The sequence below is a fragment of the Melitaea cinxia genome, chromosome 11 (genome assembly GCF_905220565.1).
Source record: "Melitaea cinxia chromosome 11, ilMelCinx1.1, whole genome shotgun sequence".
Taxonomy (NCBI): domain Eukaryota; kingdom Metazoa; phylum Arthropoda; class Insecta; order Lepidoptera; family Nymphalidae; genus Melitaea; species Melitaea cinxia.
In genome coordinates, this window is record NC_059404.1 from 14,923,774 (window position 1) to 14,948,146 (window position 24,373).

The 24,373-nt window shown below is 34.5% G+C and overlaps 1 long non-coding RNA gene across 1 annotated transcript; it reads right to left on the reverse strand.

Moving 5' to 3' along the window:
- Positions 1-23,540, reverse strand: LOC123657879. The gene is made up of 2 exons (XR_006743792.1): positions 23,436-23,540; positions 1-32 (listed from the first exon to the last, which is right to left on the reverse strand). It is a non-coding gene; the product is annotated as an uncharacterized LOC123657879 (long non-coding RNA).
- Positions 23,541-24,373: the final 833 nt, after the last annotated feature.

A 24,373-nucleotide genomic window follows, 5' to 3' on the forward strand; every position in this document is an offset into this window, starting at 1 on the left:
TATTTCAAGGTAGGCGTTACTCAGCAACATCGCTGTTTAAGTCAGACTATGTTTTTAATGTCTCCAAAAGAGACGTGAGTCCACCGACCGGTTCGTAATCTAATGTATGTTACAATTTTTTTTTTTTTGTATTATTATTATTTCCTTATAATACTATACTTAGCGTTAGCACAGCAGTTAATGTTGTGGTTAGCCCTGTAGCTAGATAGGTAAATGTCTGTAATAAGCATTTAATAAATAAGGTACGCAGCATTTAATTTCAAGGAGTACATAAATACAATACCAACACTTATTCAATTATTGTATGACCTTTAATGATTTTTTAAAACAATTAAATATGAGTCACGAAAAACCAACTTCGTTATTCCAGTGGACGTTTTTTGGTTTTCTGGTTTTTGTTTAATATAATTTTCTTTTTACTGTTTTGGAAGCAATGTCGTTGCTAATTTTTAAAGTGCCCTCTCTGGCCATGATTCTTTTATCCACTGGGTATTCTGGTAAATTTTCGAGGGATATAAAATCAACGACAACCGCTCTGGTGTAGTTGTGCGAGTAGTCGCCTAAAACACCGACGGTTTGCGGGTTCGATTCCCGCTTGGGATCGATATCTGTATTTGTGCAAATATTACTTTGCGGTTTGGATGTCTGTTCTTGTGGGTCTCCCACCATACCTCGGAGAGGTCTCCCAATCCGCAGAAGAGCAGCGTGGTGGATTAAGCACCAATACTTCTCCTAAATGGAGAAAGAAGCCTATGTCCAGCAGTGGGATGCTAGAGGCTGAATGCGAATGCTACAATCAATGAGGTTCCATGGTTTCTGCCAAATTATCTAACACTACTCTCAATTGCTTGCTTCAGCTTGTAATATTCCACTACTGGGTATAGGCCTTTTTCCCCAAGTAGGAGAAGGATCGATAGCTAGTGCTAATAGTTCACCTGCTCATAATTACAGCCTATACAGTCCACTGCTGGACATAGGCCTCCACAAGTTCACGCCAAAAATAGCGCGAACTCATGTATTTTGCCCATAGTCACCACGCTGGGCTGGCTTTGTCGCACCGAAGACGCTGCTGCCCGTCTTCGGCCTGTGTATTTCAAAGCCAGCAGTTGGATGGTTATCCCGCCACCGGTCGGCTTTTTAAGTTCCAAGGTGGTAGCGGAACTGTGTTATCCCTTAGTCGCCTCTTACGACACCCACGGGAAGAGAGGGGGTGGCTGTATTCTTTAAGTACCGTAGCCACACAGTACCAACGTCACCTGCTCACAATATTTTAACTACATCTATTTACAGATTGAGTTCAAAGACATAGCCTAGTCATCATCCTTTAATAGAAATATAGTTAGTTTCTTTTTAATTTTTTTAGTTCGTCTTGTTAAAAATTTAATTTCTCACTAGATTATTTTTTTAACGCGCGACATATGTTACACACTTTCTAATACCTAATAATTCATGCCATGCTTACTTATGAATGTAATTTTCTAATGGATTCAAATCCAATCACTTCATAAAGTCACATTATTTCTTTCAATAATAAGTTCAAATAAAACCCACCAAACTCCACGTAACGCTAGTCGTGTTGTGATAAAAAAGAAAAAATTAAATAAATATGAGTATTGTGATTCTAGAAACTACAACTATTTCGGCATTCAAAACGACATTTTCAAATGTCTTTAAAATATTCTTTGTCGTTTTACAAATCCTATTCGGTTATGATTTCGGTTTTGTCACATATAAATCTACTTGTCATAAAATAATTATTAAATTAAGTTCCGCTGCGTTTCACTTTGTTTTACGAATTATTTACTTTTTATTAATATTTCCTAACTTCGATAATGTGTATTATATTTGGATTTTCATATTAATTGTGGCGAATTACTCCTATATTCTAATATTACAACTAACTGGCGAACATAATACATTCCAGAAGTTTTTTAAACATTTACTGTGGGTAGATTCCGAACTTAAAGTGGACAACTCTTCCCACTATTTCGAACTTCAAATTATAATAAGTTGCTTGCTCGCACTTTTGTTTGAAATTTCTTTTGGAATTTTCAACGTTCAATTATTTAGTAGTTTCTATGTAAAGAGTTTGTATTTCTTAATTTTCCTACCCGACGACATTTCATTTATTATTCTCGTTTTCATTTTCCGTGTTACTCATATAAGATTAGCTTCGTTGAAAAAAATTATAACCACGGAATCAAAAAAAGCGCAAATTTTGTACAAGTCTCTCATAGATTCGATTGAAAATGTTAAAAAATCATTTGATTATATTGTAAGTAACTTATAAAATTGCTGAACATATATGTAAACGTTGCCTTGTTTAGTTTAATTTCTTTTTTGTTTTTCAGTATTTCGTGACTGTATTTGCGAATATACCCCACGCGATGTCGTCGATATATGTAATAGCAAGACAATTGAAATCAATGGGATTTGTAAGTGTTCTGGAAAACTTTAATATAATGTTTTCTTATCTTTCCAAACATCGCATTAGAATATTAAGTGACTTAGTTTTGACGACGCATGGCGCAACGATCCCAGCACTGGTTTTTGGGTGTTGTGTATCGTCGCATAAGACAAACATTTGTTTGGGTCATATTTAGATTCCCGTGGTCTAGACGATTGTGTTTGTGTGGTGAGCCGGATAGTCCCCATGGAGGAGAAGTCTGGCGTTTTCGCCGAGGCCAGCCGGTCGCTGGAGGGATCCTGTTGCTTGCAGATCCGGGACCCTCCAATTAAAGCGGTTGAAGGCTCCCGCAGGGGTTTGGTCGGTACTGCACCCCCAAGTGCTGAAGTCGACATACGGTCTAGGATTGCTTACCCGGGCGGCCTGGATATCACCCGTAAATGGGTGCCTCTGCGATACCAAAAAAAACAATGTGTTTGTGTATTGCGAGTGTTTCCGGACCCCTGACACAGGAGTAAATCCTAGTGGCGGACGTTGGGTGTGAGTCGTTTATTAATTTTAATTAAAAAGAAGAAGAATCATTTAAGTCTGCTTTGCAGGAAAATATAAATGACCAGTTGGGACACGTTATTGGTGCCGTCATATTGCTATTAAGACTTTTTGCACCTGCAGTAGCAGCAGAGGCATTATTAAATGAGGTCGAAAAACTGAAGATTGCTTTGCAAGATTTACTTGTTTTAGAAAATGGTTTGTGTGACTGTAAAAGATTTTAAGTTTCCTTGAAATAACAAAAAAATCGATAAATATATAAATTAATGTTTGTCTGTATGTCCTTTATAGAATCGTAAACGATGCATTTGATATGTCATGATCTTCAGCAAGTGTTTTGCATGAGCACACAAAGGCTACTGAGTTACTATGACCAAAAAAATAAATAGAAAATAGCGTAGCAACGCGCGCAGGGTTCAGCTAGTACTAAATAAACCTCTGATTCTACTTTTAAGAACTAGCCTAAAATACTGAAACACACTGAATTACATATATGTAAAGATACCCCTAATCTCTTTATCTTTATCATCATCACCACCACCATCATCATCATCGACAAATATTTTTTTTTAACATTCTTTATTGTACAAAAATAATATAACGTAGGTAATAAAAAATAGTAAATTTGGAATAGAAATAATAATAAATTTTCATTTTGGGATTAGCCCAAATAGCGTCAGTAACAATCTTTCTAATAATCTAGTGTTAGTACAATTACAAACCTTAAATAATTGTGCTTGCGCTGTGTGGCTACGCCAGTAAAAACATAGCCACCCCCTCTCTTCTTCTGGGTGTCGTAAGAGGCGACTAAGAGATAGCCCAGTTCCACTACCACCATGGAACTTAAAAAGCCGACCGGATAACCACCCAACTACTGGCTTTGAAATATACAGGCCGAAGACGGGCAGCAGCGTCTTCGATGCGACAAAGCCAGTCCTGCGGTCACCAACCCGCTTGCCCAGCGTGGTGACTATGGGCAAAACACACGAGTTCACGCCATTTTTGGCACGAACTTATGGATGCCTATGTAGCAGTATGCCAGTATGCAAGCAGTAGACTGCGATAGGCTGAAATGATGATGATGATGACGAAATAATAATTATTATACATTTTAACGAATTTTAAAATAATATTTACCTATTGATAATGATAAATTTGAAATTATTAAAATTTAAATTCTTTTTTTATACTATATAAATGTAATTTATCATTTTATTATTTATTATGAATAAAGGATCCAGTGGAAAGTTGTCTATAAATAATCTTCATACTAGTTAAATACTATTTATTAGTATATAACTCAAGCATATGTATACTTGTATATAACTCAAACAGTACTCATCAAATCTCGATTAAATTTAAATAACACTCAGCATTAACATACATATATATATATATACATACATATAATTACGCCTCTTTCCAGTAGGCGTAGGCAGAGACCACTTCTTTCCACTAGCTACGATCCTTACATACTTCTTTCGCTTCGTCCACTATCATTATTCCCTTCATACATGCTCTTCGGTTTAGGGTACTCTTGACCTGGCCTTTTTGCAAGACGTCCCTTATTTGGTCTCGGAACGTCCGCCTAGGTCTACTTCTTCCAACCCTTCCATTCACACTCGCACTATACAATTTTTTTGTAAATCGTTCTTCACTCATTCTCTCGACATGACCAAAGCATCGGAGCATAACTTTCTCAATTGTTGTCACTACATCTTATATCAGACCACAAAGTTTCCTTATCTCACTATTTCTTATCCTGTCACTCAATTTAACTCCTATCATACTTCTTAATGCTGCATTTATTCTGCTTTCATGTTTCTTTTGCCATATCCAACTTTCACTCCAAGTTCCATTCACCCTGTTTCCTGCATTCACTCTTCTTTCAATATCACTTTCACACTTTCCATCTTTTGTAAACTTTGAACCCAGACACACAAACTCATTCACCTGTTCAATTCGTTCATCTCCAATCACGATATTGCAGGCTGTCACTGCCTCATCTCTTTCAAACACCATCACTTTCGTCTTCTTTACATTCATCTTCATTCTCTTTCTTACAAAAGTTCCACTCATATCAGTTACCATCTCCTGCAACTCCTCGGACGAAGACGCAAGTAATACTTGATCACCGGAATTTCGTAAAAAACTGAACTGGTTACCCATTCGTCTTCGCCGAAATTCTCATATATTGTCTCTTCTGTACTGTGTACTATTTCATCCGTCAACACCTGTTTACCTAAAGGATAAGTTCGAATTCCTTGGTTCACATAGTGAAATTTTAAGGTCATCAGAAAACCTTAAGCTGCGTGTACCCCGTCACAGAACAAACTTTTATAAAAACTCCTTTGCTGTGCAAGCTGTTTTGCTATGGAACGACTTACCTGTGGCCATAAGACGAGCTCAAAGTTTGTTTCTGTTTAAGAAGCATTTGAAAGCATATTACCTCAGTCTATAATTATTTTAAACTCACTACATTCAATTGATAAAAGATCATTAAATTTGCCATGAATCTATATATTATACGATTACTGTATTTATATATTAGTGTGTATGTAAATGTTTTTATTTATTTATTTTTTTTATTGCGTACGTATGTGTATAATGTATATGCATATATAATTGTTATATATTCTATTTTTATTTTTTATTTTTTCTTTGACTTATTTAAATCTGTTTACCACCTGCCCATCTGAAAAGCAATATCCCTTTCATTATCAGGTTGTCTGGAAGAGATTGCTTTTTAGCAATAAGATCGCCTGGTTGTACAATTTGTTACTATAATTGCTTGTAATTTTAATTTTGTTCTTTATTTAAATGTGCAATAAAGTATATTATTATTATTGTTATTATCACCAGCATAGAGAAGACATTTGACGAGTAACTCATTCATTCTCAACCCATTTTCATTCTCTTTTAAATCTGTCAAACAATTGTCCATGAATAGATTAAACAGCCACGGTGTCGCTACACATCCCCGTCTAACATCTTTTTCGATATTAAACCATTCAGTGTATGCCCCATTTATCCTCACACAAGCACTAGAATCCCTATAAAGAGATTGCAATGCTCGTATGAGGACACTGCTCACACCATTCACGGACAATGCTGACCACAATCATTCCTCATCACTCTATCATAGCATTAACCAGATTTTGAAAAAAATATCATAAACATCGATACACACAGTAGAAATTATGTCCATATGCTCAATAAAAATCAATGGCATTGAGAAACTTCTAGTTTTTCGAAGTCGGTTTATAAATGCTGATAATTTAATAATAAACGTTTTATAAAAGTATCTGTGTTTAGTATCATTTAAAAGTTATTAAGTCACGATCAGTTGCATAAAAGCTAACGCTAATATTTTAAAAGTTTTACTTGGAGATGCAAACGTAACGTACGTAGATGTAGCAATGTAAGCGCAAAAAATAATTTTTCAAATATATTATTTCCCTTATTTATTAACTTTCCGAGTTTCTGTGTAATGTTAATAGCATAATTAATATTCTCTGATCTCAAAATGATTATATTTTAATGTTTTGTACTTTTTACTTTCCAGATGAAAACCGCGTCAAAGATATAAAGCGTTTTGTAAGGTATATTGGAGCTCGACCTTACAAATTCTACGTGCTTAAAATTATCCCTTTAGACACGTCGTTTGTTGTCATGACCTTAAATTTTAGTATCACATATTTAATTGTAAGTCTGCAACTAACTCATATTTTTTAAAATCCAGTTCATTATTATTTGCAAGGCCGCCTGTGGCAATAATAATTAACACGCAATACATTTTGCTATATTTTTGTCACAGGAGTACGAATATAAGCTTGTGAGAGTGATGTGAATAGAAATAATATTATAGTTTTATTAATACTTAGACATGCAATTTACAGTCACTTTATAAGATAATATTTCAAATATTATGATGCAGTACACGTGTTCATTTATTGTTTTAATTTAGTTTATCAATTAGGAACACTGTAAACGTTTTTCGTCAATAAAATTACACAATTTAAAAGTTATAATGTTGTTTGATTTAATTGCTTTACATCTACGTTAAAATACTTTAAGACTAGCTTTTCCAAAACAGCCTGTGACGTACCCATGCCTCGATAATTATATTAGACTGCTTCGCCGATTGTTGTCGGTAAAGTTTATTTTCGTCATAAATAGATTTTGACACATTTATGTTTGTCTTTTTAAAACCTTTCATTTATTATCTATTGATTATACATAATTATATAAAGCTTAGACTCAGAAATAATATTTCAGTCAACCAATAGTGTTATTTATATTAATATAAGTCAAGGCTACATGTTAATGTAGTAGTATGTTAGCATTAAATATTTGAACATAAAATGAATTTTATATTCGTCTATGGCTTATTAATATTGTTCTTCATTTGCTCTTTGTGTCACTTTACTATATTTATAATATTATTCTATTGTCTGTGGCCGGAAGTACGCCATATATGTTTACTATTTAAGACTATTCATAATAATTGTGTTTGCAGGCAAACGAAGAAAAACCGACTTCAATTGTATTGACAAGTAATAAAACGTAGGTAGACGAATAAATAGTCAAGTAAATACGCATTATCAAACTACACACTTACTCTAAAGTTGTAATCAGATCTCGATGAAATTTAAATGATAAACTTCATGATAAACACCGGTTTTCGATTAAATTAAAAATCATTAGAATCGGTACACCCAGTAAAAAGTTATGCGGATTTTCGAGAGTTTCCCTCGATTTCTCTGGGATTCCATCATCAGATCCTGGTTTCCTTATCAAGGTGCCAAACTAGGGATATCTCCTTTCCAACAAAAAAAGAATCATCAAAATCGGTTCATAAACGATGGAGTTACACCCGAACATACATAAAATATCCTCCTCCTTTTTTTGAAGTCGGTTAAAAAAATAGAATATAAAGCTTTAGACTCAGAAATATTATTTCAGTCAACCAATCATGTTATTTATATTATTATAACTCAAGGATATATTAACCATTAACAAAATTACATTTACATTGTCATTTTAGAAGTTATTAGAACTGTGGTGATAAATAATTCACACTCGAAGGCTTATTCAAAGAAGCCCTAGGTGACGCTACGCGAGTGAAATGGTGAATGGTGTAATTATTTCAATAGATTTATATGAATACAAGCATGGATGTACTTTTTCAAAACGTTGAGATGACTAATTTTAAATTCAGATATTTGTTCAATGAACTACATTTTTATTTTATACTAAAATTTTTATCGAATATTTGATTATTTTTCGTTCAATCTGTTCATATTATATAAATTCTTTATTCAAATAGAGCAATTCTTTACATGTTGAATATGTCATGGGATACTCACCCCAATTACCTGTCCGGCAGTTGTGGTATAGTATACAGGTATGCGACCCCGGCTTCCCTAGCTATTACTCTTCTATGCCTTACCCTCTGGGCGGTAATATCCTACATTTTCTATTCCCCACACCAACTTACTAATCTTCCTTTGCACACCACCTATCCTTCCCTTTCCCTATTCCTACCCTCTCCGCCAATCCAACGTCTGCCGCGCGGATGGATGCGTGGCTAGGGGCAAGCCTAGTCATTAGCGTGCCACTCTACCCTGGGACCGGGCGACCCAGAATTATGCCAGCTCTTACCCTGGCATGCGGGGCTCTGCTGGGGTGGACAAACCTTTCCCTTTCTATTCGTGGGAACGCAATGGTCAAAAACAATTTAAATAACCAAAATGGCGGCGATGTGGTTCGCCACCCATCACGTCTCGTTTCTCGCGGAGGTGAAAAGTGGCCCATGGAGAACCGCTTCGCTATGTTGAATGTAAGAGGAGGAATGGATGGTAAGGTAGGTGAAGTATGTCAGATGATGGATGAACGATGTATGTGTGTTGAATGAAAAAAATAAATGTGATGAATGATGTTCTATGCGTGAATGAAACTAAGGGGAAGGGATGTGACACCACAGTGCATGGTACCTACACGGCATACTGGTCGGGAGTCCCCGAAACCAGCCGAGGCTGTCAGGGAGTTCGTGTGATTCTTTCCTCTCGAATGGTTGAATGTATGATGGAGCATGAATGTGTAAGCCCAAGACTTCTCTGGATCAGGCTAAAAGTCGGACTCACTCGCTTTTTTATCCTTGGGGTCTATGCACCGACAGAGCTGCGCGGAGGTGAGTCATCAAAAGCCCAACAAGAGAGAGAGGAATTTTGGGATAGCATGAGAGATGTCTTGAATAATTGCGGAGAAAATGAACGGATCATGATGTTAGGGGACTTTAATGGATGGGTTGGAGTGAAGCGTGATGGGTATGAAAGAGTTCTGGGTACGTTTGGGGATGAGAGAGTGAATGACAATGGGAGAAGCCTGCTTGAAGTATGCTTGGAATGAATTCTTTGCGTGGCCAACACAATGTTTGACCACAAAAAGATTTATTTGTATACAAGAGATGAGGGTTAGTCTAGAAGTATGATTAATTTTGTAATAGTGGATGAAAGACTGAGGAAGAAAGTGCTAGACACTCGGGCATACTGCGGTGAAGGCCTCGACATAGACCACTTCCTGGTCGTAGCCCGAATGCGTGGCCTCTTTAAAAGGTGGCGACATCAAAAGGCCGAGCCTACGAGTGTTCTGGACAGAGTGAAAGTGAAAAACCTACAAGAAAAGGAAAAGAAAGACGAGTATGTAGAGAAACTGAAAGAAAGTTTTAAAGGCATAGAAGAGATAGGTGTTATTGAAGATTTGTGGGATAAATTTAAGAAAGGGGTCGTGAATGTTGCTATTGAGATATGCGGGGTAACTAAAAGAAGGAAAGGAAGGAAGAACACATTTTAATGTGTGGATGGATAAAGATGTACAAAAAGCTGTGCAAGAAAAGAAGAAATCGTGGTTGGATAGGTTAGCAACAAAAGCTAACCAAAAAGTTTAAAAGGCAACGGATGACGAGATAAAGGAAGCAAGAATGAAGTATAAAAGATTGAAATTAGCGACGAATTTTGATAGAAGGCTCACTGAAGATTTCCAGTCAAACATCAAGTTTTTCTGGAAATCCATCAAAACTGCTAGAGGAAAAACCTCTACCTCGGAACTGAGTACAATCAGGAGTCAAGATGGGAGCATTATAAAAGGAGAAGAATGTGTGTTAAAGAGATGGAAAGAGTATTTTGGAAGTTTGTTCGAAAGAGAGGAAGTGCAGGTACAACACATGGCACCTTCCATGGAAGAGAGTATAAATGGTGATGAAAGTGAGATAAGCATGAATGAAAAAGCATTGAAAAGTATGAGATTAGATAAGGCTGCAGGGTATGACAGGATTACCGTCGAAATGCTGAAGGCTGGACATGGCATAGTGGCTAGCCAGCTGTACCGCCTTTTCAATTTGTGTTGGCGAATTGGGTAAGTACTGGGAGACTGGTGCAAAGCCGTAACCATCTCATTGTACAAGGGAAAAGGGTCACGGCAGGACTGCAGGAATTACCGCGGTATAAGCCTCCTCAGCGTCGTCGGTAAATTGTATGCAAAAGTGTTGATTGAGAGGGTTGTGAACGAAAGTGTTGATTGAGAGGGTTGTGAACGAAATGATGGGATTTAGAAAGGGAATGGGATGTGCGGATCAGTTCTTTTCTTTGCGGCGCATAGCCGAAAAGTGTTTGGCCAAAAACAAAAAAGTCTATTGAGCGTTCGTAGATTTAGAAAAGGCCTATGATAGAGTGATGAGAAATGAATTGTGGTCGCCATTGTCCGTGAATGGTGTGAGCAGTGTCCTCATACGAGCATTGCAATCTCTTTATAGGGATTCTAGTGCTTATATGAGGATAAATGGGGCATACACTGAATGGTTTAATATCGAGAAAGGTGTTAGACAGGGATGTGTAGCGTCACCGTGGCTGTTTAATCTGTTCATGGACAATTGTTTGACAGAGTTAAAAGAGAATGAAAATGAGTTGAGAATGAATGAGTTACTCGTCAAATGTCTTCTCTGTGCTGATGATCAAGTATTACTTGCGTCTTCGTCCGAGGAGTTGCAGGAGATGGTAACTGATATGAGTGGAGCCTTTGTAAGAAAGGGAATGAAGATGAATGTAAAGAAGACGAAAGTGATGGTGTTTGAAAGAGATGAGGCAGTGAAAGACAGCAATATCGTGATTGGTGATGAACGAATTGAACAGGTGAATGAGTTTGTGTATCTGGGTTCAAAGTTTACAAGAGATGGAAAGTGTGAGAGTGATATTGAAAGAAGAGTGAATGCAGGGTGAATGGAGCTTTGCACTCATTTATGAGCAGTCGGAGGGTATCTAACAAGGCTCGTTTGGCTGTGCATAAGGGGGTGTTGGTTTCGACACTCATGTACGGAAATAAAAGTTGGGTATGGCAGAAGAAACATGAAAGCAGAATAAAGGCAGTTGAGATGAGAATGTTGAGAAGTATGATAAGAGTTAAACTGAGTGACAGAATAAGAAATAGTGAGATAAGGAAACGTTGTGTTCTGAAAGAAGATGTAGTAACAAAAATTGAGATTTCCTGATCGGGTCCAGATTAGGAAATATCATCTCATCCTGATCAGCCGGTTCTGTCCGAACCTTTTAAAAACACGAATGTATATTCTTGAAAAAATTGTTTAACAAAAAAAAAAGTGAACTGATATTATAAATATGTTACTTAACATAATTATTATTATATTTATTTCCGTTTATTTTTCCAATGTATTGTTTATTTGTGTTTTTACTTTAAATATTAATAATTTTTATATATTTTTATGTTATTAATTAATTATTATTATTATTGATTAAATTTTACTTATTACGTGTAATAATTGACTACTAATTAACTATTTCCTATTACTTACGACTGCTCCACTGTGTAGAAATGGACTCCCTGCTAGACTGTCTTGATAACTGTATTACTAAGTGCACTTAAAAACATTAATAGCGCGAGTCAGGCTCATTTCGCGTAATTTCTTTCAGGCTATCCTGATCTGGACCGGACCAGGTCCTGATCCAGTATGCCTTACAATACTTGATTATATTTTACATCAGGCTATCCTTGTCTGGACGAGACCTGGTCCTGATAGAGCTTGCCGGATCTGGCATGCCTCATTCTACCCTGATCCGGTCAAGATACATGATCTGGTTGAGCCTGACCTTTTTTCTAGTCGGGCTCAAGACATGGTTGCGGCTGCCGCGCACTCGCCTCGAAAGTGAGCTAGCTTTTTTGACTGTATTTTTTTTATGTATGTTACTTCAGAATTTTTGACTGGGTGGACCGATTTCGACAATTTTTTTAATCGAAATGTAGTGTGTGTCATTTGGCCCCATTCAAATTTGAGAAGAGCATTCTATACTTACAAACTTTGACTTAACGCATAGTTTTAAGGATTTAAAAATTAAATTTTCTTTATTCAAATAGGCTTCAAAAGCACTTTCGGATTAATGATTATCATTTAAAATTTTAAATGTGATTATTATTTTTACAGTTAAACTACTATGTGTTTCGAATGTAGATTCTGCAGAGAAGAACCGACAAGAAACTCCACGGCTACTTTATAAAAAGATTCACGATTCATAAAAATAATTATTATTTGTTTCTAAGAATTTTTATCGTTTTCTTTTCTCTTCTTAGAAGGTCGCTAGGTACTTTTCAATCTTTGTTGCAAGGTTTGCTTTGTTCGTTTATAAAGCCAAAATGTAAATTACATCCAAACTAGAATAGAGCAACAATACTTGTATTTGCGAAAACGAAAAAAAAAAACTGACATATCGATCACTCGAGTTCCGATGTACTTAAAAAAATTCTAAAAATGTTTTCTATCGATAAGTAGCTAGTTTATTCTTACGTGGATAAGTAACTCTAAGTCATAGGATGTGTGTTCTACATATTTCAAATATAATTTAACGACGACGTGTAATGTTACACACTCTCTAATATCTAATATTTAATGGATTCAATTCCGATCACTTAAGAAAGTCATATTATTAATTATAAGTTCAAATAAAAGCCGTCAAACTTCACGTAACACTAGTCGTGTTGTGATAAAAAAGAAAATATAAATAAATATGAGTATTGTGATTCTAGAAACTACCACTACTTCGTCATTTAAAACGTCATTTTCAAATATATTTAAAAAATTCTTTGCTATTTTTCAAATCTTATTTGGTTATGATTTCGGTTTTGTCACATATAAATCTACTTGTCATAAAATAATTATTAAATTAAGTTCCGTTGCGTTTCACCTTGTTTTACGAATTATTTACTTTTTATTAACATTTCCTAGCTTCGATAATATGTATTATATTTGGATTTTCATATTAATTGTTGAGAATTATTCCTATATTCTAATATTACAACTAACTGGTGAACATAATACATTCCAGAAATTTTTGAAACATTTACTGTGGGTAGATTCCGAACTAAAAGTGAACAACTCTTCCCACTGCTTCGAACTTAAAATTATAATAAGTAGCTTGCTTGCACTTTTGTTTGAAATTTCGTTTGGAATATATAAAATTCAATTCTTTAGTAGTTTCTATGCAAAAATTTTGTATTTCTTTATATATCTACCTGTTGATATTTCATTTGTAATTCTCGTTTTTATTTTCCGTGTTGCTCATATAAGATTAGCTTCGTTGAAAAAAATTATAAACAAGGAATCTAAAAAAGCGCAAATTTTGTACAAGTCTCTCATAGATTCGATTGAAAATGTTAAAAAGTCATTTGATTATATTGTAAGTAACTTATAAAACTGCTTAAATATATATAAACGTTGGCTTGTTTAGTTAATTTTTTTTTTTCGTTTTTCAGTATTTCGTGACTGTATTTGCGAATGTACCCCTCGCGATGACGTTAATATATGTAATAGCAAGACATTTGAAATCAATAGGATTTGTAAGTATTCTGGAAAAACTTTAATATAATGTTTTCTTATCTTTCCAAACATCGCATTAGAATATTAAGTAGTTTAGTTTTGACGACGCATGACGCAACGATCCCAGCACTGGTTTTTGGCTGTTGTGTATCGTCGCATAAGACAAACATTTGTTTGGGTCATATTTTGAGTGCCGTGTGGCTACGGCACTAAAGAATTTAGAATTTAGCCACCCCCTTTCTTCCCGTGGGTGTCGTAAGAGGCGACTAAGGGATAACAAGGTTCCACAACCACCTTGGAACTTAAGAAGCCGACCGATGGCGGGATAACCATCCAACTGCTGGCTTTGAAATACACAGGCCGAAGACGGACAGCAGCGTCTTCGGTGCGACAAAGCCAGTACTGCGGTCACCAACCCGCCTGCCCAGCGTGGTGACTATGGGCAAAACACATGAGTTCACGTTATTTTTGGCGTAAACTTGTGGAGGCCTATGTCCAGCAGTGGACTGTATAGGCTGTAATGATGATGAATGATATTTTGATTACCGTGGTATAGATAATTATGTTTGTGTATTGCGAGTGTTTCCGGACCCCTGACACAGGTGTAAATCCTAGTGACGGACGTTGGGTGTGAGTCGTTTATTAATTTTAATTAGAAAGAAGAAGAATCATTTCAGTCTGCTTTACAGGAAAATATAAATGACCAGTTGGGACATGTTATTGGTGCTGTCATATTTCTATTAAGACTTTTTGCACCTGCAGTAGCAGCAGAGGCATTATCAAATGAGGTCGAAAAACTGAAGATTGCTTTGCAAGATTTACTTGTTTTAGAAAATGGTTTGTGTGACTGTAAAAGATTTTAAGTTCCTTGAAATAAGAAAAAATCGATATATATAAAAATTAACGTTTGTTTGTATGTCCTTTATAGAATCGTAAACGATGCATTTGATATGTCATGAACTTCAGCAAAGTGTTTTGCATGAGCCCACAAAGGCTACTGAGTTACGATGACCAAAAAATAAGAAAAAGTGTAGCAACGCGCAGCGTTCAGCTAGTACTAAATAAATCTCTGATTCTACTTTTAAGAACTAGCCTAAAATACTGAAACAGATTGAATTATATACATGTAAAGATACCCCTTATTTCGTTATCTTTATCATCATCACCACCACCATCATCATCATCGATAAATAATATATTTTTATTTATTTTTATTAACATTCTTTATTGTACAAAAATAATAATATAACGTAGGTAATCAAAAAATAGTAAATTTGGAATAGAAATAATAATAAATTTTCATTTCGGGACTAGCCCATATAGCGTTAGTAACAATGTTTCTAATAATCTAGTGTTAGTACAATTACAAACCTTAAATAATAATTGTGCTTGCGCTGTGGGCTACGCCAGTAAAAATATAGCCACCCCCTCTCTTCCTCTGGGTGTCGTAAGAGGCGACTAAGGGATAACCCAGTTCTACTACCACCATGGAACTTAAAAAGCCGACCGATGGCGGGATAAATACCCAACTGCTGGCTTTGAAATATACAGGCCGAAGACGGGCAGCAGCGTCTTCGGTGCGACAAAAGCCAGCCCTGCGGTCACCAACCCGCTTGCCCAGCGTGGTGTCACGCCATTTTCGGCATGAACTTATGGATGCCTATGTCCAGCAATAGACTGTGATAGGCTGAAATGATGATGATGATGATGATGAAATAATAATTATTATACACTTTAACGAATTTTAAAATAATATTTACCTATTGATAATGATAAATTTGAAATTATTAAAATTTAAATTCTTTTTTTATATTATGTAAATGTAATTTATCATTTTATTATTTATTATGAATAAAGGATCCAGTGGAAAGTTGTCTATAAATAATGTTCATACTAGTTAAATACTATTTATTAGTATATAACTCAAGCATATGTATACTTGTATATAACTCAAACAGTACTCACCAAATCTCGATTAAATTTAAATAACACTCAGCATTAACATACATACATACATATACATACATATAATCACGCCTCTTTCCCGTAGGGGTAGGCAGAGACAACTTCTTTCCACTAGCTACGATCCTTACATACTTCTTTCTCTTCGTCCACTATCATTATTCCCTTCATACATGCTCTTCGGTTTAGGGTACTCTTGACCTGGCCTTTTTTCAAGATGTCCCTTATTTAGTCTCGGAACGTCCGCCTAGGTCTACTTCTTCCAACCCTTCAATTCACACTCACACTATACACTTTTTTTGTAAATCGTTCTTCACTTATTCTCTCGACATGACCAAACCATCGGAGCATAACTTTCTCAATTGTTGTCACTACATCTTATATCAGACCACAACGTTTCCTTATCTCACTATTTCTTATCCTGTCACTCAATTTAACTCCTATCCATACTTCTTAATGGTACATTTATTCTGCTTTCATGTTTCTTCTGCCATATCCAACTTTCACTCCAAGTTCCATTCACCCTGTTTCCTGCATTCACTCTTCTTTCAATATCACTCTCACACTTTCCATCTCTTGTAAACTTTGAACCCAGATACACAAACTCATTCACCTGTTCAATTCGTTCATCTCCAATCACGATATTGCAGCCTGTCACTGCCTCATCTCTTTCAAACACCATCACTTTCGTCTTCTTTACATTCATCTTCATTCTCTTTCTTACAAAAGTTCCACTCATATCAGTTACCATCTCCTGCAACTCCTCGGGCGAAGACGCAAGTAATACTTGATCATCAGCATAGAGAAAACATTTGACGAGTAACTCATTCATTATCAACCCATTTTCATTCTCTTTTAAATCTGTCAAACAATTGTCCATGAATAGATTAAACAGCCACGGTGTCGCTACACATCCCCGTCTAACATCTTTTTCGATATTAAACCATTCAGCGTATAACCCATTTATCCTCACACAAGCACTAGAATCCCTATAAAGAGATTGCAATTCTCGTATGAGGACACTGCTCACACCATTCACGGACAATGCTGACCACAATTCATTCCTCATCACTCTATCATAGCATTAACCAGTTTTTGAAAAAAATATCATAAACATCGATACACACAGTAGAAAATTATGTCCATATCTATAATATAAAAATGAGTCGCTGAATGTGTTGCTAAGCGCAAAACTCGAGAACGGTTGGACCGATTTCGCTAATTCTTTTTTTTAAATATTCCTTGAAGTACGAGGATGGTTCTTCATCATTACAGCCTATACAGTCCACTGCTGGACATAGGCCTCCACAAGTTTACGCCAAAAATAACGTGAACTCATGTGTTTTGCCCATACTCACCACGCACGCGAGGATGGTCTTACGGAGAGAAAAATTTAAAAATTTTATTTTTAAATTTCTTGAAAAAGTCTAAAAACAACACTTTTCTATACTCCCATGCAAAAGATTTGTGATAATACTTAAAAGTCACTGTTAGGCGATACGAAGTTCGCCGGGTCAGCTAGTGCTCAATAAAAATCAATGGCATTGAGAAACTTCTAGTTTTTCGAAGTCGGTTTATAAATGCTGATAATTTAATAATAAACGTTTTATAAAAGTATCTGTGTTTAGTATCATTTAAAAGTTATTTATTAACGATCTGTTGCATTAAAGGTAACGCTAATATTTTAAAAGTTTTACTTGGAGATGCAAACGTAGTTAATAGATGTAGCAATGTAAGCGCAAAAAATTATTTTAAATATATTCTTTCCCTTATTTATTAACTTTCCGAGTTTCTGTGTAATGTTAATAGCATAATTAATATTCTTTGATCTCAAAATGATTATATTTTAAGGTTTTGTACTTTTTACTTTCCAGATGAAAACCGCGTCAAAGATATAAAGCGTTTTGTAAGGTATATTGGAGCTCGACCTTTCAAATTCTACGTGCTTGAAATTATTCCTTTAGACACGTCGTTTGTTGTCACGACATTAAATTTTAGTATCACATATTTAATTGTAAGTCTGCAACTAACTCATATTTTTTAAAATCAGTTCATTATTATTTGCAAGGCCGCTTGTGACAATAACAATTAACGCGCAATACATTTTGCTATATTTTTGTCACAGGAGTACGATTATATGCTTGTGAGAGTGATATAAATAGAAATAATATTATAGCTTTATTATTACTTACACATGGAATTTACAGACACTTTATAAGATAAATGTTCATTCATTATTTTAATTTAGTTTATTAATTAGGAACATTGTAAACTTTTGTCGTCAATAAATTTACACAATTTAAAAGATTCAATGTTGTTTGATTTAATTGCTTTACATCTACGTTAAAATACTTTAAGACTAGGTTTTCCAAAACAGCCTGTGACGTACCTATGCCTCGTTAATTATATTAGACTATTTCACCGATTGTCGGTAAAGTTTATTTTCGTCATAAAAGGATTTTGATACATTTATGTTTATCTTTTTAAAACCTTTCATCTATTATTTATTGATTATACATAATTATATAAAGCTTAGACTCAGAAATAATATTTCAGCCAACCAATCGTGTTATTAATAATATAAGTCAAGGATACATTACCCATTAACAACATATTGGATTTACATTGTTATTTAGGAGTGATTGATAAATAATTCATACTCGAAGGCTAATTCAAAAAAGCCCGAAGTGACGTTATGTTAGTGAAAAGGTTCCTTTAATTATTTCAATAGATTTATATATACAACTAAGTTATACATATAAGCATGGATGTACTTTTTTGAAACGTTGGGACGACTAATTTTTAATTAAACAATAAATTGAGATATTTGTTTAATAAATTAAATTTTTATTTTATACTGAAAATTTTATCTAACACTTGATTATTTTTCGTTCAATCTGTTCCTATTATACCAGTTACACAAACATAAATATCATCACAATTATATTCTTCATTCAAATAGAGCAATTCTTAACATGTTAGAATTGTTTGTTTGTTTGTAACTCGAATTTTATAGACGAAATCATTTTACACCTACTACATTTCATACGCACAATACTATTCTTATATTATTACGTTACTGCTGACTTCTACAAAAAAAAAAATGTATCATTATACTGTGATGTGTTTTATGTCATCATCATCACTTCAGCCAATTGCAGTCTACTGCTGGAGATAGGCCTCTACAAGTTTGCGCTAAAATGGCGTGAACTCATGTGTGTTGCCCATAGTCACTACGCTGGGCAGGCGGGTAGGTCCAGCGTGGTGACTATGGGCAACACACATGAGTTCACGTTATTTTTGGCGTAAGCTTGTGGAGACCTATGTCCAGCAGTGGACTGTATAGGCTGTAATGATGATTGCACGCGTGCGAAGCCGAGGCGGGTCGCTAGTTTAAAATATAATTTAACGACGTACAATGTTACACACTATCTAATATTGAATAGATTCAAATCCAATCACTTCATAAAGTTACATTATTTCTTTCAATAATAAGTTCAAATAAAACCCACCAAACTACACGTAACGCTAGTCGTGTTGTGATAAAAAAGAAAAAAAATTAAATAAATATGAGTATTGTGATTCTAGAAACTACAACTACTTCGACATTCAAAACGTCATTTTCAAATGTATTTAAAAAATTCTTTGCTATTTTTCAAATCTTATTTGGTTATGATTTCGGTTTTATCACATATAAATCTACTTGTCATAAAATAATTATTAAATTAAGTTCCGCCGCTTTTCACTTCGTTTTACGAATTATTTACTTTTTATTACTATTTCCTGACTCAGATAATATTATTATGTATTATATTTGGATTTTCATATTAATTGTAGAGAATTATTTGTATATTCTAATATTACAACTAACTGGTGAACATAATACATTCCAGAAATTTTTAAAACATTTTTTTGGATAGATTCCGAACTTAAAGTGGACAACTCTTCCAACTATTTCGAACTTAAAATTATAATAAGTTGCTTGCTCGCACTTTTGTTTCAAACTTTGTTTGGAATTTTCAACGTTCAATTATTTAGTAGTTTCTATGCAAAGATTTTGTATTTCTTTATATATCTACCTGTTGATATTTCATTTGTTATTCTCGTTTTTATTTTCCGTGTTACTCATATAAGATTAGCTTCTTTGAAAAAGATTATAAACAAGGAATCAAAAAAAGCGCAAATTTTGTACAAGTCTCTCATAGATTCGATTGAAAATGTTAAAAAATCATTTGATTATATTGTAAGTAACTTATAAAATTGCTAAACTATATATAAAAGTTGGCTTGTTTAGTTTAATTTTTTTCGTTTTTCAGTATTTTGTGGCTGTATTTGCGAATGTACCGCTCGTGATGTCGTTGATATATAATATAGCAAGACAATTAAAATCAATGGGATTTGTAAGTATTCTGGAAAAACTTTAATATAATGTTTTCTTATCTTTCCAAACATCGCATTAGAATATTAAGTAGCTTAGTTTTGACGACGCGTGGCGCAACGATCCCAGCACTGGTTTTTGGCTGTTGTGTATCGTCGCATAAGACAAACATTTGTTTTGGCCATATTTTGATTCCCGTGGTCTAGACGAGTGTGTTTGTGTATTGCGAGTGTTTTCGGACCCCTGACACTAGAGTAAATTCTAGAGGACGTTGGGTGTGAGTCGTTTATTAATTTTAATTAGAAAGAAGAAGAATCATTTCAGTCTGCTTTACAGGAAAATATAAATGACCAGTTGGGACACGTTATTGGTGCTGTCATATTTCTATTAAGACTTTTTGCACCTGCAGTAGCAGCAGAGGCATTATCAAATGAGGTCGAAAAACTGAAGATTGCTTTGCAAGATTTACTTGTTTTAGAAAATGGTTTGTGTGACTGTAAAAGATTTTAAGTTTCCTTGAAATAACAAAAAAATCGATAAATATATAAATTAATGTTTGTCTGTATGTCCTTTATAGAATCGTAAACGATGCATTTGATATGTCATGATCTTCAGCAAGTGTTTTGCATGAGCACACAAAGGCTACTGAGTTACTATGACCAAAAAAATAAATAGAAAATAGCGTAGCAACGCGCGCAGGGTTCAGCTAGTACTAAATAAACCTCTGATTCTACTTTTAAGAACTAGCCTAAAATACTGAAACACACTGAATTACATATATGTAAAGATACCCCTAATCTCTTTATCTTTATCATCATCACCACCACCATCATCATCATCGACAAATATTTTTTTTTAACATTCTTTATTGTACAAAAATAATATAACGTAGGTAATAAAAAAATAGTAAATTTGGAATAGAAATAATGATAAATTTTCATTTCGGGACTAGCCCATATAGCGTTAGTAACAATGTTTCTAATAATCTAGTGTTAGGACAATTACAAACCTTAAATAATAATTGTGCTTGCGCTGTGTGGCTACGCCAGTAAAAATAAAGCCACCCCCTCTCTTCCTCTGGGTGTCGTAAGAGGCAACTAAGGGATAACCCAGTTCCACTACCACCATGGAACTTAAAAAGCCGACCGATGGCGGTATAACCACCCAACTGCTGGCTTTGAAATATACAGGCCGAAGACGGGCAGCAGCGTCTTCGTTGCGACAAAGCCAGCCCTGCGGTCACCAACACGCCTGCCCAGCGTGGTGACTATGGGCAAAACACACGCCATTTTTGGCACGAACTTATGGATGCCTATGTCCAGCAGTAGACTGCGATAGGCTGAAATGATGATGATGATGAAATAATAATTATTATACCTTTTAACATATTTGAAAATCATAAGTATTTATTAATAATGATAAATTTGAAATTATTAAAATTTACATTCGTTTTTAATACTATATTAATGTGAATTATCATTTTATTATTTATTGTAAATAAAGGATCCAGTGAAAAGTCGTTTATAAATAATCTTAACACTAGTTAAATCCTCTTTATTAGTATATATCTCAAGAATATTTATACTTGTATCTAACTCAAACAGATGATGATAACATCAAATCTCGATCAAATTTAAATGACACTCAGTATTAACCAGTTTTGAAAAAAAAAACTCAGTGGCATTGAGAAAATTCTTATTTTCGAAGTCGGTTTATAAAACTGATAATTTAATGATAAACGTTTTATAAAATTATCTGTGTTTAGTATCATTTAAAAGTTATTTATTAACGATCTGTTGCATTAAAGGTAACGCTAATATTTTAAAAGTTTTACTTGGAGATGCAAACGTAGTTAATAGATGTAGCAATGTAAGCGCAAAAAAATATTTTAAATATATTCTTTCCCTTATTTATTAACTTTCCGAGTTTCTGTGTAATGTTAATAGCATAATTAATTTCCTTTGATCTCAAAATGATTATATTTTAAGGTTTTGTACTTTTTACTTTCCAGATGAAAACCGCGTCAAAGATATAAAGCGTTTTGTAAGGTATATTGGAGCTCGACCTTTCAAATTCTACGTGCTTGAAATTATTCCTTTAGACACGTCGTTTGTTGTCACGACATTAAATTTTAGTATCACATATTTAATTGTAAGTCTGCAACTAACTCATATTTTTTAAAATCAGTTCATTATTATTTGCAAGGCCGCTTGTGACAATAACAATTAACGCGCAATACATTTTGCTATATTTTTGTCACAGGAGTACGATTATAAGCTTGTGAGAGTGATATAAATAGAAATAATATTATAGCTTTATTATTACTCACACACATGCAACACACACACACACATGCAATTTACAGACACTTTATAAAATAAATGTTCATTCATTAATTAAATTTAGTTTATTAATTAGGAACACTGTAAACGTTTTTCGTCAATAAAATTACACAAATTAAATGTTATAATGTTGTTTGATTTAATTGCTTTACATCTACGTTAAAATACTTTAAGACTAGATTTTCTAAAATAGAATGTGACATACCCATGCCTCGATAATTATATTAGACTGCTTCGCCGATTGGTGTCGGTAAAGTTTATATATATATATATATATATATATATATATATATATATATATATATATATATATATATATATATATATTTATTTATTTATATTTATATTTATATTTATATAAGTGATATACATCCACGGGCTTTTGAACCCATGTCCTTTTTTATTCTAAAACATGCATTTTTTTTAAAGTTAGGCGTTACTCAGCAACATCACTGTTCAAGTTACATGAGCTTAATGTCTCCAAAAGAGACGTGAGTCCACCGACCAGTTCTAATTCTAATGTATGGTGCAATTTATCTATGATTTTATTATTATTATTACTATTTTTTTTTTCTTTTTATTTTTTTTCCTTATAATAATATACTTATATCTAGCTTAATCTTACATTATTTACTTGCGTAAACGTTTTCTTAAAAATATATATTTTAATATTAACTATATCACCACCTACTGCCCCCAAGCAAAGCAACCTATTCGAATTTTACTTTAACATCTCGAGAACACTTTCAACGACGGCGGTGTTTCTATTATGAATCGCCATCTTGAGACTATGCTCGAGAATGTCTTTTTCTGGAGCCTCTGCCTAAACTCCGCCTCCTGACGAAGCGACTGGTAGCGTAATCTCTGTCGTCGGTGTAGTAGACACAGACCTTGGCGTGTCTAGTTCACCGCGACTATCGCGTGCGAAACGCTGTCATGTATTCGCACCCTCCCATTCCTCGTCTAGATGACGATGACACTCTCACTCGTCTGGCCCTGTGCTTCGTGGATAGTCAAGACACGCGACCCCTCCCCTTTCCCGTATCCTTGGTCCACCAGCAACTTCTTCTCTTCCTGCGTGAAGACAAGGTACAGGGCCCAGTTCTGTCTTGCAGAGATTCGCGCGCCCGTGAAGCTTTCCACGCGCAGGGAACGGAATATTGTACTTGAGCTATAGATATGTACGATTTTATTTTTGTGTTACCCACCCCACACATTAGGAATTCTAAACATTTTTGAATATCATATCAAAGATTGACCGCTCCAGCGGGGATCGAACCCGCGTCTCCGACTGACCCTGTCGGACATTACCTAAAATTTTGAATCGAAATTTTAAAAATTAATAATTTAAAAGTGAAGCTACCATCGGTTTCGAATGTAGTTTCTGCAGAGGAGAATCGGCAAGGAACTCCGCAGTTACTCATCAGTTATTCTTAGTTACCATATTCTTCTATTAGGCTAACTTTTTTAGATATTGTATCTGTAATTTTTTTTAGGCGAAAACCGAGTTCAAGATATAAAAAGTTTCATAAGATACAGTGAATCTCGACCTGGACTTTTAAGCTCATTCCTTTAGACGCTACGTTTATCATCATGTCGTTAAATTTTTGTGTTACTTATTTGATATAATTCTGCAACTGACGAATACTTATTAATATAATTTATTATTATTTGTATGTAACGCCTGATAACATACGGGCAAACTGCAAAGTGTCCGGTATATATATTGCTATACTTTTGTACAGGACTATGTTTCATAAGGTTGTAGAAAAACTGGAGGTGATGTTAGATTAATAGTTTGAAAATACATTTTAAAAGTGATTATAAAAAAATGGTTGTCTGTAAAGTTTGTT